At 36.8% G+C, this 15,556-nt stretch overlaps 1 protein-coding gene across 9 annotated transcripts in view; it reads left to right on the top strand.

The window, feature by feature from the left end:
- Window positions 1–15,556, top strand: part of LOC137243131 (putative fatty acyl-CoA reductase CG5065) — a 129,711-nt gene that overhangs the window by 44,726 nt on the left and 69,429 nt on the right. The window contains exon 2 of one of the 9 annotated variants that reach the window (XM_067770442.1): window positions 4,167–4,428. The exons of the other annotated variants lie outside the window; for them this stretch is intronic. The gene's annotated coding sequence lies outside the window, so the exon portion shown is untranslated. The remainder of the gene's footprint in view (window positions 1–4,166; window positions 4,429–15,556) is intronic. 9 annotated transcript variants of the gene reach the window in all.

Below are 15,556 nucleotides of genomic sequence, written 5' to 3'. Positions count from 1 at the left end.
TATGTTTGGTTGTGTGTTTATTAGAATTTGTAAATTGTTACTAAATGGCTTATGGTGGTTTGACTTAATTTGAGTTCTTCATTGAATAGATAATGGTCACATTTTGAATTTAGTTTATAAGGTAATACTTCGATTAAGATTTTGTTGGAATGATAGGGTACATGAATTAATTTTAGATGGAGCTCAGGCACAGGAAAGAGGAGAGCACAGCTAGGGGAAAAAAATGGAGGAAGACTTGTTGCTCTCAATTGCTGGCAAGTATAGATGCAGGAATAGCTGACGTAACTTCTCAGCTGAAAATAAAAAAAAATATATTAACATCTATATATAACGAGGGTTCTGACAAGTTAAGTCTTATTACAGTTAAATCCGCTGTCGGTTAAGGGGTATATCGGTTGGGTTTGGTTCGGATAAGTTATAGTGACCCAGTTAAGCCGCGGAGCACACTTAGGCCAACTGCCCCTTTATGGTACCACTGAATGGATTAATGCTTACTTTCTATTTTTTCTTCATCCCTACAGGTTCAAAAGAAGTCATTGGTTGACACTCTAAAGTGGTCGCCGTGAACTTCCATCAGACAGAGCCCCATTAATATCCCGATCAATGGACTTAAGGAGAGGCGATTGAAGAATTGGATTGTTAATGAATCTATTTCGGTTATCATTTATGCGAGGAAAAGTTTGTCGATACACCCCAAAAGTGGGATTGAGAGTCCACTTTACATTGGCTTTCTCTGCAAATGCAGGCATGAGGAAGAAAAGAAGAGTTTACACTCATTAACTAAATTATATCGGTCTGTTCCGTACAACCACATCACAAATGTCGTGCACCGAGAGGCTAGCTCGTTTAGCGAATGCAAGCTTTTGCTGACCTTGCGGATATGCTGATGCCTTAAAGAGCTTTGATCGCTGCTTAACTGTTATAGTAAATTGCAACGGACGTTTTATTACGGAGATTATTAGATAGTAGCCATCGAGAAGTTTCCTTTATGGGTGTTCGTTCTGTTGAAAAGACGCTGTAGTATCGAAAGATAGTTTAATAGATACCACTGCACACTACTGCGGCCATTAAGTTTAAAGCCATCCGACTGCTGTGAATTCTGGGTATAGAGTGAAAATTTCATACTCTTCGTATCACACTGAGATTCTTATAGAGAAGTTTTTGTCGGGTGGGAGTAGTCGTAGTAGTATAACCAAGCTTACGAAATGGCTGTACCGGTATTTCTCAGTAATATTGTACTGCATGAATGCCTAATAGCTGGGGTCATCAGTAAAAAGCATTAAAAAGCTGACAATAGTTTTCACATGCTTCTTTTGGCAGTTCCACCATATTGAAGGCGAAATCTTGATAGGCTATTGTCAAAACAAAGTCGCATTGCCTAGACGGGCTGTTGAAAATTATCAAAATCAGCAAGTAGATTAAGCTCCAGTTGTTGATGAATGGTTGATATCGAAAGTTTTCTAGATTTAATGAACAGATAGTCGGCGGATGTGGTTCTTTACCCATTCTTTTAATGAAAATACTTTTGTGCATTGTTTTATCTAAAATTTGTATCAAGAATCTCTCAAACCTTACACGTTTTTCGATCAAAAAATTCCTAAAGAAATCCATACGCAAACATGTCAGAAATATCGTGTCCAGCAATCTCGTCAAATTAAAAGTACCAATATTTGACGAGAGCACAACTTAATAAACCAAAAAAAATTAAGATTTCTTCGTCTGAGCGTTGAGCTTCATATGCTACGATTATCCCCACTTATGTGGTGAGCTGCGACTCTTTGCTTCATTCATTCAAAATCCGATGTTACATTTCTACACTTTCATCTAGTATTCCATTTTACTGATTTCTTTTCAGTTTGCTTACACATTTCTCAAGTACAATCTGGTTTTCAGCTCATTTTCCGCCAACTCTATGCTCTCAAGAGGCGATTTGGCGTGCATAGCTTTAGAGTTTTTTACCTCTTTCTATCGATTATTTTTTTGTGAGTTTTGATGTTCGAGTAACAGGTGTTCGTATCTTAAGCTTTCATGGAAATGTTCAATAGTTTCATTTGTTGCAATGGTTGCCACTTTGGTAAATTTCCGTTCCCGCAAAGTGCTAATTGTCAGTCATTACTTAGAAAGTTGGAATGTTCTCCTTGATACCCAAAATAATGAGCTGAACAATATCAGCTCATGCGTGTTCCATTACAAATTACTTACTTAATTTCCTAATTGGCGCTTAACCGTTCAAACAGTTGAAACTGCAAGTTTCCTTGGACTACCGTTAGAGGATATTGATGACAATTTGTGATAGGTCGTACCTATTGGATGGGCCGAAGCACTGCTACAACAACAACAGTTCGTTTTCCACCTGGTCCTTCCGGCGGAGTGGGAACCGCCCTGTTTCTCTGCTTCCATAGGCGGGTTCCGATACTTTCTTAGCCGGAGCATCATCGTTCATTCGCATAACATGGCATAGCCAGTGAAGCCGCTGCCCCTGTTGATGTCTGCGTAAAGCTCGTACAGGTCATCATTACGGTACTTGCCTACCCTAACGCGTAGAGTTCCGTAAACCTTGCGAAAAACTTTTGTCTCAGACACTCCCAAGGCGCTTTATGTGATGTTGTCATGGTCCATGCTTCTGCACCATATAGCTGGACGGGTACCATAAGTGACTTGTAGGGCGTGACTTTCATTTTCAGCGAGAGGACTTTAGTTTTCAATTGACTACCTAGTCCAAAGTAGTGATTCTTCGCTGGATTTCCGAGCTGATAAATATCAGAATATCCACACCTTTGAAGCTCTCTCCTTTAATGTGCAATAGCACTTTTCTGAAGAGTCGTGCTCATACCTCTTTTTGGAAGGCAAACTTCGAAAAACGAAGAAAATACCGAAAAAAATTGAATTTGAATTACAGTGTAGTATAATAGGTAACTTAGCACTGGCTTAATTTTTCAGAGTTTTGGTCCCAAAGTAATATTGAGAGTGGCAACGGCACTTGATTCCTTTTTGAGCATACCCGCGGGTGTATGTCAATTGAACATAAAGAGCATCGAGTGAATATAGCAAAGCGCCTATATGGTTGTTCGTGTCTGCATATGCTCAGGTTTTGCCATTTGCTTTCTGTTCATTTGTTCGCTCTATTGGGCGGACATCTGGTTGCCCAACTTATTGCTCACACACTCACTGCCTTTTAAATCTCTACTCTCTACCATCATTTGTTTAGCTTGAGAGCCATTAGTTAGACGGACAATAATTGGTTTTGTTCATCATCTGATCACATACGGCACTATTTTTCGTACCTTGACATAAAAATCTTTAACTTCTTCGCTGGCGCTTTAGTTCAATTTCGGACGCCACCTAGTCATCTGGTAGTGTGGGCAAGCGCGTATGATACGGAGAAAAAGAGAGACAGCAAGTGCGCGAAATAAAAAAGTTCCACTTAAATTGTATGCGATTGCTCAATAGGGAGCATCTTTATACATGTGTGAGTGTTTGCGCGTGTGAATTTAGTGTTTGCTGTTCGTGGTTCGCTATTTATAAAGCTTGCAACCAGAGGTCTTTACGCCTGCGCAATTGTTGGCGCTTCACATTCAGTGGCAAACGTACAAATCGAGCGCTTCATTCATACTTTACTGCCGAGTTATAATTCTTCGATTCATAAGAAAGCTCAAAACAACAACACTTTCCTTTTATTTGATACCAATATCTGGGTTGCAGTTATTACACAGTTAGTGTTACCAACATTTTGTTGTTGTTCTTTTTCTTTTCTTTCGTTTTTTTGGCATTCTGACAAGCTGTGTCCGTTAATGTTAAGTTGTGTGCGCAATGCGTTGTCTGAAAGCGTAGCGCCAGTGATTTTGTGTGTGTGCGTTTGCGCATGCGCGTAAGTGTTTGTGCGAGAAAGTGAAATTAACGGTGAAATTTAAAACGACCAACCAAAAAGAATTGTGTCTGGCTACGTTATTTGTAAAATAATTAAAAAAAAAGACGAAATTCGTTAAAGCAAAAAGTGCAAGGAATTTCGGAAAAAATATAAAACGAGCCATAAAAGAAATAAAATAAATATTAAAAATTTACGAAATAAAATATTATAATTATTTATGTGTGTTATTTTGCATATCATGCTGGTGACAAAAAAAAAAAAAATATGTGAAATAAATATTTGTGTTTGTTTGCTATAGAAAATCATGCACAAAAGATGTTGCACAAGGCCACTGACCCAATTTCGAAGTTACCTGATCGTTTAAAAGTTTTGTGTTGACTTTGAAACAAAAGAAGCAGCAAGACAAAAAATCACCAGCAGTAAGAAAATAACAAGATTTTCGAAATCAAATTTCTACATACATATATATATGTACATATAGTATGTATACAAACATATCTACATTTGGAAATAAATATGCATGTGTTTATGCAAAGCGAAATTAAGGCGGCCGACAGAAAGTGAGTTCATGAAAAAGTTTATGGATTTTTCCCTCTGAGTATGTGAAATTGAAAATAAAAAATTGAAAAAAATTTGTATGTAACTTTAAATTTAGCAAATAAATATTATTAAGTAAATTTCTCTTTAGTAAAAAACTATTTTAGAAGTGATCAAGTCGACAATTTCAAACACATTTTGGAGAAAAAAATATAAATATATAAAAGGTGTGAGTACCAAGTACTCGTTAAGCTCGATAGTTCGATGATTACACATCAGGTGTACGTCTAGAAAACTAATGTTTTTAAATCACCCAGGTGTCGAATAGAGATAAATTTACCAGAAACAAATAATTGTTGAATTTGCTAGAAGAGCTTTTGTATCTTATCGGCATCAACCACTACCGACAAGTAATTCTTTTATTATCCAATTTGCGTAGTGCTTCTTTTTTAATGCTTCCTACAAATTGACCTAGGCCCCCTAGATATTTAATGTCGACTCCGAATGGCAGCTGCAAGGCAGACACATTTTCACTGATGACCTTTTAATAGCAAAAATACACTCGGACTGTTTGCCAAACCAATGCCAAGGGGCAACCCCGCTTAGAAAAGCTTTCTTCTAAATTTTTTATGTGGCTCTGCTTGGGGTTTGAAACCGAGACCTATGATGAGGTAGGCGGAGCACGATACTGCCGCCATATAAAAATTTAGATACTATCATCAAGCTGTTGGATTGTTATCGTCGAGCTATCGGCTACTTTTGAGTTTCTTATTGGCTTGCTATCGGCGGGTCACAGATGTGTCATCGACCTTTTATTGAAGTTTTATCGGTATCAGTTTAATAACAAACCGATTAGTCGCCATTAAGAAACCAGTAACCCTGCGATGAGAAACCAATAGCTGTTTGATAACAAATTGATAACCTTAACCGATTATACCAAACCGATAGGTAAAAAAATATTTTTTTATAAGTCTTTATGATAGCAAACTGAAAGCACGCCGATAAGAACTTGGCAACATTTAGGTAATGAACTGATGACAAATAGATATTACTCCAATACTTTTTTGATAATATTTAGACAAATATTCAATAATTCTGCGCTATATAATAAATCAAAAAATGTCTGAAACAAAATCGATAGCACAAAAATCGATTATAATCGATAGCAAATCGACAAATTTTCGATATAGTACCATTACTCGTCGATTAAATTCAATAACTCATTGATAACTTTAATTATCGATAGCAAAAATCTTTTGCAACAAGAAAAATACCCCAATTCGCTTGATGCTAATAAATGAGAAAAAATAATATATATATAAATAAAAACATTTTGTAATAAAAAATGTCGTCAATTAAATAAATGCATTAACATAACGCCACCGTGGTGTGATGGTAGCGTGCTCCGCCTATCACACCGTATGCCCTGGGTTCAACTCCCGGGCAAAGCAACATCAAAATTTTAGAAATAAGGTTTTTCAATTAGAAGAAAATTTTTCTAAGCGGGGTCGCCCCTCGGCAGTGTTTGGCAAGCGCTCCGGGTGTATTTCTGCCATGAAAAGCTCTCAGTGAAAACTCATCTGCCTTGCAGATGCCGTTCGGAGTCGGCATAAAACATGTAGGCCCCGTCCGGCCAATTTGTAGGGAAAATCAAGAGGAGCACGACGCAAATTGGAAGAGAAGCTCGGCCTTAGATCTCTTCGGAGGTTATCGCGCCTTACATTTATTTATTTTTTTTTTTAACATAACTTAAATTGAAAGAAGTAAAAAAAAGATTCGCATAAAAAGATAATACATAATTACAAAAAAAAAAATATCGAGTACAAGGTTTGACATAAAAAAGCTTGTTTTTAATTTATAAATGTTGACTGCTTTAATATTACACATTTATATACAAGTAATATACAAAGTCACCAATACATAAATCTTATAGCTCCAGACCCCCATTCAGCGTTGCACTAGAGATCGAAATTTCAAGTAAACTCTAAAATGCATATTTTAAATTCATTCAATTTGATCATTTTTATTGATAAGAGCTAATTTATATACTCTATACTTATATATACATATGTATATATATGTAATAATAAATATAATAGTTTTGAATAAAAACTTTATAAATCGCTTTCAGTGGGGCTATTATAGGACTTAAGGCTTATTTATTACTGATCATCTTCGAAGCGAAAAAAGTTCAAGCATTTGCAATACAAATTTCAGGCATATGATACTAAGATACGTACAGTTGCGAAAACGAAAGTAGCAGCGGAAATATTTATTGAATTTCATCATATTGTAACGAATTTAGTGCAATTCCTCTTATTTGCAACTTTCTGCTAACGTTCGAAACACTAAACTGTTGAATAAATAACTCCACTTTTCAATAATGCATAATGACCTTTATTAAAGTACTTTACAATAACACTACTATTGCTCGCCAGATAGCGTCTTAAATCAAACTACTTGTCGTGCCTCTACTGTTGCCACTTTTATACTGTCCGGTTTCCTCGCCGGTAAATTTCTAGGCGCTTCTGTTTCCAGAACTTACTAGTTAGTTATCAACTATAAATTTCTTAGCTATAACTACAGATGCACAGTTTTTATAGCTTCTCTCATAGCCCATGCGCGTGTATATGCGAGTAATACTTGCTCAATTACTGCATACTTTCAGGAGTATCTCAGATATATGCATGTGGTTGTGCGTTGCTTCTCCGCTGCGTGTACGTACATATGTGTAGACATAATGATTAATTTGGTTATGTGCATACAAGTCACTGCTCAGTATCGGCTTAGAGATAATAGTACACTAAGGGGTTGCTAGTATTCATCACAATATAAATTAAGAGTTTTCTGAAATTTGTTTGGATATGAACTTTTGTAGCCCGATCAAAAAACTGTCAAAAATTCAATTTGAATTTTGAGAGCCATTGATACCTTGTACTTTACTTCAATTTAATTGATTGGGCTATAAAATTGTATACTTGAAAAAATTCAGAAAACTCTTAGTAAAAATTTCGTAAATCTTCCGAATATTCGGAAACGATTTTTAAATTGGTTGGCTTAGTTAAGTTACGAAACTCAAGGAAGTTCTCTCTTAAAAGAATTCTGATACCCTACCAACATTTTCTTCAAATTTAGGCGCGAACTTTTACAATTTATGTTTTCCAACCAAGAAAGAAGTACACTAGTTCTATTAAGAGAGACTTGAAAGAGAAGATATCATATACAGCTTTCGTATGAGGTTTCAATTAGTTGTATCCTTTTAAGCGCTCGTTGGTTATAGCCTAGCCTTACGGATAAATTTATAGGTTTCACTTTTACTCACTCCTAATATACTTAAGTCTCACTTTCAATGCTAGCCGGTCATATGAGAGTGTTTCGAGCACAAATATTGAAGAAGTGAAGAAGCCAATGTGAATCATAGAGGGTTGTGAAAATATTGGAAACAGGGGTTTGGAAGGAGCTAAATTGAGTGGTGAATATTGCGAGAGAAAAGTTTTTGGGTAACCAATGCGGTATTCTGTCGTAACCTAATCGACATTCTGCCACACTTCGCTTAAATAAGTAGCTGGTCCAAATCACGAAGATTGGCTGCCAACAAAAATAAATAAAAATTTCATCTTTTCACGAGAAAACATGACATATCTGTATATTGATACCTTATGCTAAATGCCGAAGATATGAATGATCAGAGACAGTTTTTTTTGAAACTGCCAATTTAACAAGTGCGCACACTTCTACAAAATTTGTTTTTGGAAATATTCGCGCTTAGTCATTTAGTTAAGCATAAAGATGATTTCATAAATCAAATAGCAACGAAATTTTATAAAACAGCTGGTGACTACGGAAATGATAAATTTAACACATTTTTGATTTATTTGTTATTAAAATTTACACAGTCAATTGTACTTGAGAGAAATTATACGAACTTACGTACTATTTATGTAGTGTCTAGGAATATGTTTGTTAACTCATAAATAGCGTTAGCAACAGCTGAAGGATACAGTCCCCATAGAATAGGAAGTATTACTTAAGTTCTTCAATAGAGCGCCTACTTAGTCCTCTAAAAAATTTTTGTATCTAAACTAATTATATAATTTGTGGTGTCATTTACTTGTTTGCAGCGTATCGCACTAGAATTGAGCTGACGCAAAACTGTGGTATTAAGAAACGGTACTAGTTCCAATTCTGTCACCTCTCGCTGCTTCCAACTAGCTCTTGTAGCATTGTGATGTGACGAAAAGACAATTTCCCCCCTTTGCAGACATTTTGAACGCGCGCTTAGCTGGTTCAGTTGTAGTTGGTTCTGAGATAGTCGCTAATCTTGGCTGATAAGTTTAAATCCAAATATCTCAGACGTATGCCCTGTTGGTACGAGTATGTTTACCAACTGTATCCGCTCTGCACCGATTAGCACTAGTTCGTAGGTAGTCATTAAACCTTTAGTTCGAAACTGTCACTTTTTCCCTTTTTACTGCAGGTAACAAACAGTTTTCATGCACTTCTCAGTAAAAATAACCTTCAAGCGCCAAATTATCTTGGCTAAAAAAAAATGTGATTTTGTTTTCGTCAAATTATGTAAATCATTATTTAAGCCCGTAATACTGAGCTTTGATGCCCCACGTAAAAATATACTAAAGCATTAGTTATGCAGAGAAAAGTGATTGATAAAGAAGTTCGAAAAAGAAGGATAATATAATGCAATCTTCGGTTCTGCAGGCAACAACACAAACTAAGCTAGTTGAGGTGACAAAGCAGTGTGAGATGAAATCGCTTAAGCAACCAAAAAAGGGCACTATTGTGAACGAGCAGATAAACGAAACGGCAGGGTTATACACATTCAAATAAACACACGAACTGTGTAGTTTGGTCTTGCAAATATGGTTTGGTGTCAAAAAAGTACTGTTCCAGAAGTTTAGCTGATTTCCTTCAAGCACCTGCATGGTTCCGCCATAACGAAACTTTTTAGCTAGTTGAAGCGTTTTTTTAAGCTCGCTTGCAAAAACATGTCCACTCACCATTCAATAAGGGCACTGGGAGAACTCTGTAGTGATATGCACCTCCCTTGACATAAATCATTTCTGTTACAGTTAATTTAGGGAAAAGCTCAACATTTTTCTCCTGGGGTATCTACGTCCATTATACTTACTCATAACTCCAAGACTCATTTGTGTATATACCTCGTTGCGCATGTGTGATGTGATTTAAGAAAAAAAGTGAGGCTTTAAGTACATTTTTATGCGCTCATTTTGTAAACAAAGGAGTGATCGTCCACTCACAGTCGACTTGAATTATGCAATCTTAGAACGGCCCAATGATTCAGCGGCAAATGTGTGGAATATAGGGAAGGAGATGTAATCAAGAGAAGGGAGAAATGAAAAAACTATGAATATCTGCGGAAATAAGTATTTTACAATTAAGCTGAAAGTGCGGCCTCTATGCTGTGATGGTAGCGTGTCCAGCCTACCACCCCGACAGTGCTGGGTTCAATTCAATCAAAAATTTACATTTAGAAAAAAAGTTTTTCTAAAGCGATGCTGCCCCTCGACAGTGGGTTGGCAAACAATAATAAGATTTCCTGTTGTGATAGCAGTGGTAAGACACCCAATTTGACCAGCACTTTCCCGTGGCCTGTAGCTTTTTCACAAGACATTTAGTCTACAGTGTTGGATATCGTGAGGAAAGGAGACAAGTCTGCTGTATTTGGCAGAACTCCCTTGCCCTTACCCTTTTGTGTGATGTATCTCAAGATCCTTAGTTTGCTAGCAGGACGTGAAATGAAATGTAATAAAGGGTCCAAAGACGTGTATAGGCGGGGGTAGCTCCTGCCACAATCGGTGTAAAAATGTTCATGCCTGGTGGCAAACCTGCAGCATGGATGGATATCAAAGTCACACCCACAGAATTCAAAAATGGCTTGAAGTATTTGAACAAATTCTAAGAAAAAAAGGCCTCTAGAGCTTGTTTTAAAGTTAATTTCGTGTACGCGCAAATTTAAAAGATGCTTGGTTGCTTTTATGAAAGTATGGATCTTATATCTTAACTTTGTATCATACTAGTTTTAATATATTGTTCTCGAACTAAAGTCGTTTTGATATGTTATCCTCGGGAAACTTTTTTATGCCACTTAATTTCGGAACAATTCGCCTCAAGTTCTTAAATATTTTTATTCAAGAAAGACCCAGCCTTATACGCAGGTGCCTAAATTGTATTTTGAAAAGAGCTTTCCCTTCATATTCTCAACTATTCATGTTACGAATATGGTAATCAGAAAGTTCAACTCGAAGAATTATAGTCCTGCAAAAAATAAAAATAAAAAATAACACACACAAACGGGGCCCTTTGTACAACACCCACACAGGCACTAAACGCAATGCTGAATATGTACCCGATTGACATCACTGGCAGCATGGCAACATGGGTATATAAGTTTGTGAGTCTCGGACACTCTAGCATTCTGACCGTCTTCGCCTTTATCCTAGGCAGGATAGAGTAATGTGCGCCGGCTTCTACTCATGTTGCCACATGCATATCTCATATTCCTTCAAGGGAGGAATGGAGTGCGGAATCAATATAGTATGTGTGGTGAACCTGTTCACGGGTGGATCCGGGCTGGACGGAAAGGTTGGGGTGGAGTATATTTATCATTGCACTGTCCCCAAAATGCCCAAACGGAGATCGCCACTATAAAGGATACGGTAAATAGGTTGCTCTCCGCCGTTGTAACTGTTAAGAAAATTAACATCAACTCGGATAGTCAAGCGGCTATAAAAGCGCAAAGCTCTCCCACCGTGTGCTGTGCGAGATTGACCTCACTTGTGGTAGCATCTAACTACTTTCTGATAAAAATTATCGGGGTGGCAGGACTTAAGAATATAACTAGAAACTGTCAGGCTGATCTCGTGGACGCTTTGGGACTCCGCTGGCCACATTATTTCTGCTTATGGACAGGACAACGGCACAATGGGCCAACATAAAAGTTTCCAACTGAAGAGCTGCCACCCAACCTAACCCAACTTAGTAGCATCCACGCTGTTTATTTATATGTGCTTCATTTATTTTCTCAAATATGCACATATTTCAAAAGCAATATAAGGAATGTTAACCAAATTTGTGAAATTTCATAACACATTTTAGCGCTTCGAAAAATTTCTCATAAGAAAACCTGTTTTTATGAATGTGCCAATTCAAGGTATTTTCTGCGCATGCGCACGTCATATTGTTGATGAAATGAATCAATAGTTACGCATCTGCTTCAACGCCACCTAAACGGAGCAAAATATTTAGCGATGAAAAAACAACTACAACTACTAAACAGAATCAACCATTCATCAGTCATACACAATGAGTGGACCACAAAATTATTCGGCGCTAATCAGTCAACTAACCAAAGGTGAGCCAAGCTTTCAGCCAAGACAAGTTCAACGGCTTAACTTTGACAGCAAAAAATACATAAATTATTTTAATGTATTTGGTAACAATAATAAAAAATTGCCGCTTACAGTACTAGTTACGGTACTAGATTAAGCATTTTCATTTCTAAATGAAAGAAAAGTTGCCAGCTATTGCTTATATGCATGATACAAGTTCCGAACTTGCAGTTTTTCCCAAAAATCTGATCAACATAGTAGTTCAGTACTAGTACCTTCCGCGGCAGAGTTATTACACATGTACTCTAACATATGCTTGTGTTTATGTATGTGTTTGTACGCAATTGACCCACTTCCACCTGTTGCGCATGTTTGTTGTTCCTTATTTATTGGCATTTGTTGTTGTCAGTCGCTTTACCAGCTTTTGTTAATGGGTCCAAAAGTTGACGTCGCTCTCGTCGCCCAAGACATTGAAATCAACGTTTGCGCATGCGCGTGTGTAGCTCCATTTACCATTGCAGCTCTTTTTCTGCCAATCGTGCAGTTATGCGAGTGCGTGCTTAGTTTATAGAGCTTTTAAACTGCTTCCCGTACAAACTTTCTTTGCTACACCACCATTTATCAGTTCCCATTTCAAGCTCTTTTTGTGTTCTCTTTTGTCATACGTTCTTGCCGCAACAAGTTCGGCAATCCAGTATACAGCACACACTCAACTAAAAAAATCATTTCATTAGACTCACTGACGTGTTGTGGCGCATTAACGGTGATTTTTTTTATAACATTTTTGATTAGTAAATATATTTTTGCGGTAGTGATGTGAATATTGCGAGTTTTTTTTTAGAAACCGAGTCTGTTGGACTCGCTTACAATTGGATTGGGATTTTATGATTGGCCCTTAATAGTCAGAGCTTTTAATGCAAAAGGAAATTGCCGATGTCTGAAGAAAGGTGAAAACATGGAACAGCACAAAGAAGAAACCTTGGACGACAGAGTAATAAACAAACAAACACTAACTCTGACGAAATACTTGAACCTTGAAAACGATTTACCAAAAAAAAAAAAGACAATCAAACACGCAGCTGGAGAAATTCTTAACCATGAATATGAACAAAAAATACACAAAAATAATCCAAAAGACTTAAACTGCTGAGCACTACCTACTTCAACTTCAAAGTATCCGGCTAGCCAAATCCGGTTCCGGGATCTCATATATCACTTATATGCATCCCTACTTCAGTTTAGAAATAAATACGTAAAATGATGATATGGCCTACTTCAGTTTAACGGTTAATATAGCCTTAAAAATAACCTGTTAACTAGTTAGCGGCAAATGAAGTTAATTTAGATACCGTTTGAGTTCAAATACAAGCCGGATAGTCAGGAAGAAATCAATTTGGAATGCAAAACAATTTAAACTAATACGAGGTGTGGTAGTTAAATAAGCAAGTTAATTTGCTTACTTGTTTTTGTTGCAAAGGAAGAGCTGTTTAAGTGTATGGTGCTAATTGCTAAGTGTCATATTTGTTCTCTTCTTCTCTGTTGCAAGCCATTAAAATTGCAAGTTGCAATAGCGATGTGATATCGCCACCGCTTCCAACCCTGAACTGTAGTGGGCTGATACAGCTGTGAAACAGATTTTTATAGGCCTGAGCTTTATATGAATCCAGTTTTCGTTCTGTAGCATTCATGCGATAAAAATCTAATTAAAACATAATTGAAGCCGGAAGTTTGTTTTTCTCTCTCAGGGTCATTTGTGCAACGATATATTCTACATATATTAAAGGCGCCTTTTTCTAACACAACATCACTATTGAAGCAAGGACATTAAATATTGTAACAAATCTACTGCAATTCCTCTTATTTGCAACTTTCTTCTAACGTTCGAAACACTAAACTGTTGAATAAATAACTCCACTTTTCAATAATGCAAAATGGCCTTTATTAAAGTAATTCACAATAACACTACTATTGCTCGCCAGATAGCGTCTTAAATCAAACTGATTGTCGTACCTCCACTGTCGCTGCCTTTTATACTCTGTTTTCTCGTTCGCATACTTCTAGGCGCTTCCATTTCTAGAATTTACTAGTTATTTATCTGCTATAAAATTACTACGTTTATAGCTTCTCATATGCGCGTGTATTTGTATCACTCACAAATACACTTGCACAAACCATTGCCTGCTTTTGGGAGCATATCAGATATATGCATGTGTTTGTGCGTTTTCTCTCCCCTGCTTGTATGGACATATGGGTAGACATAATGATTCATTTGTTGATGTGCATACAAGTCACTGCTTAGTATCGGCTTAGAGATGACAGTACCTCTTAGTGTTGCTAATATTCGTAACAGTATGTTTAGTGAACAGATGATATTAAAACATTAAGATTATGAGAAATCTGAGATATTAAGAGATGTGTGTAGTAGGGGGCAAAAATGAGCAGCATAGCTCTCTTTGAAGCTCATTTTATTACCGAATGCTTGCTTTTTATGCATAAGACCAAGTTTGTTGCTCATACGCAGCGTTGGCAAAATATCCTTTTTTTTAAAGTTTACAAGAACTAGAAAGAATATTGCAAAATACTCCGGTTTGAAAGGTGTGATTTCAGGAAACCGTAACGTCGAACATTTACAAGCCATTATGTTGTACACGGCAATGGGCTTCCTTTGGTACAGTTGCAGTTCTCTGATGAGAGTTTCCCAAGCAATGAATTACACAGGCCGACAGCATCTCAGACCCAGAAACCGGACTATATATTTTCGAAGTATTTTGATGCGATGAATCGAAATCTGGCCTCAAAATTGCTATAGCAGCTCTGGTTTTCGAGATATCCTAACCTAAAAGTGGAAAAACACCGTTTTTACCCATATTTGAGGTTATGTAGCCTTGCAGATGTTTTCTTTCACCAAAATAAAAGGATGGCTTCATTAAATACAAGTCTCCTTCTTTTAAATGGCGTTGAGTTTGCACAAATATCATTTTTTTCGCTGAGATATCACATTTTGAAATTTTCATGTTTCTAAATTTTTCTACACCTGAAAATCAATGAGATAGCATAGACATGATATAATCGATTACTAATTTTCTTGAATTGAGTCTTATTTTTCGTAAAATCTTGTCTCACGCCATAAGTGTGCTAACTCAGCACACCTCTACACTATCTAACAGTCGGGTACCGAGTCACACACAGCCCTGAACCCTAGAAACCAACCCTATCATACCGCAAGCAGACTAACCCACTTAACCCTGGGGACAACGTTTATTCGCATATTTTTCTTAAAATAAGTCTTATTTATCTAGATATCTCCCACCAAAAGTAGACTAACCAACTTAACTCCTAATCCACCAACTCCCACGTATCTTCTAAAGAAACATGAAAATTTTAAAATGCGATATCTCAGCGAAAAAAAATTGTATTTGAGCAAACTGAACGACAATTGAAAGAAGACGACTTGTATTTAAACATACCGTCCTTTAATTTTGGTGAAAGAAAACATCTGCAAGGTTACATAACCTCAAATATGGGCAAAAACGATGTTTTTTGCACTTTTAGGTAAGGATATCTCGGAGCTGATAGAGCAATTCCGAGGCCAGATTTGGATTCAGCGCATCATAAACCTTAGGAAATATATAGTCTGGTTTCTGGGTCTGAATGTTGGTTAAATTTTGTCGGCCTGTATTATTAATTATGATAGAAGCTTTAAAGTAAAAATAGGAGACTGTCATGCAAAGCGCTAGTTTCGCACTACAGGTTTAATAACTACCTACGCACTGGTGCTAATCGA

Source organism: Eurosta solidaginis, chromosome 3 (genome assembly GCF_040869045.1).
Source record: "Eurosta solidaginis isolate ZX-2024a chromosome 3, ASM4086904v1, whole genome shotgun sequence".
In the NCBI taxonomy this organism is placed as follows: Eukaryota; Metazoa; Arthropoda; class Insecta; order Diptera; family Tephritidae; genus Eurosta; species Eurosta solidaginis.
Note: the sequence above shows the minus strand (reverse complement) of the source record. Positions and strands in the feature narration are given on the sequence as shown.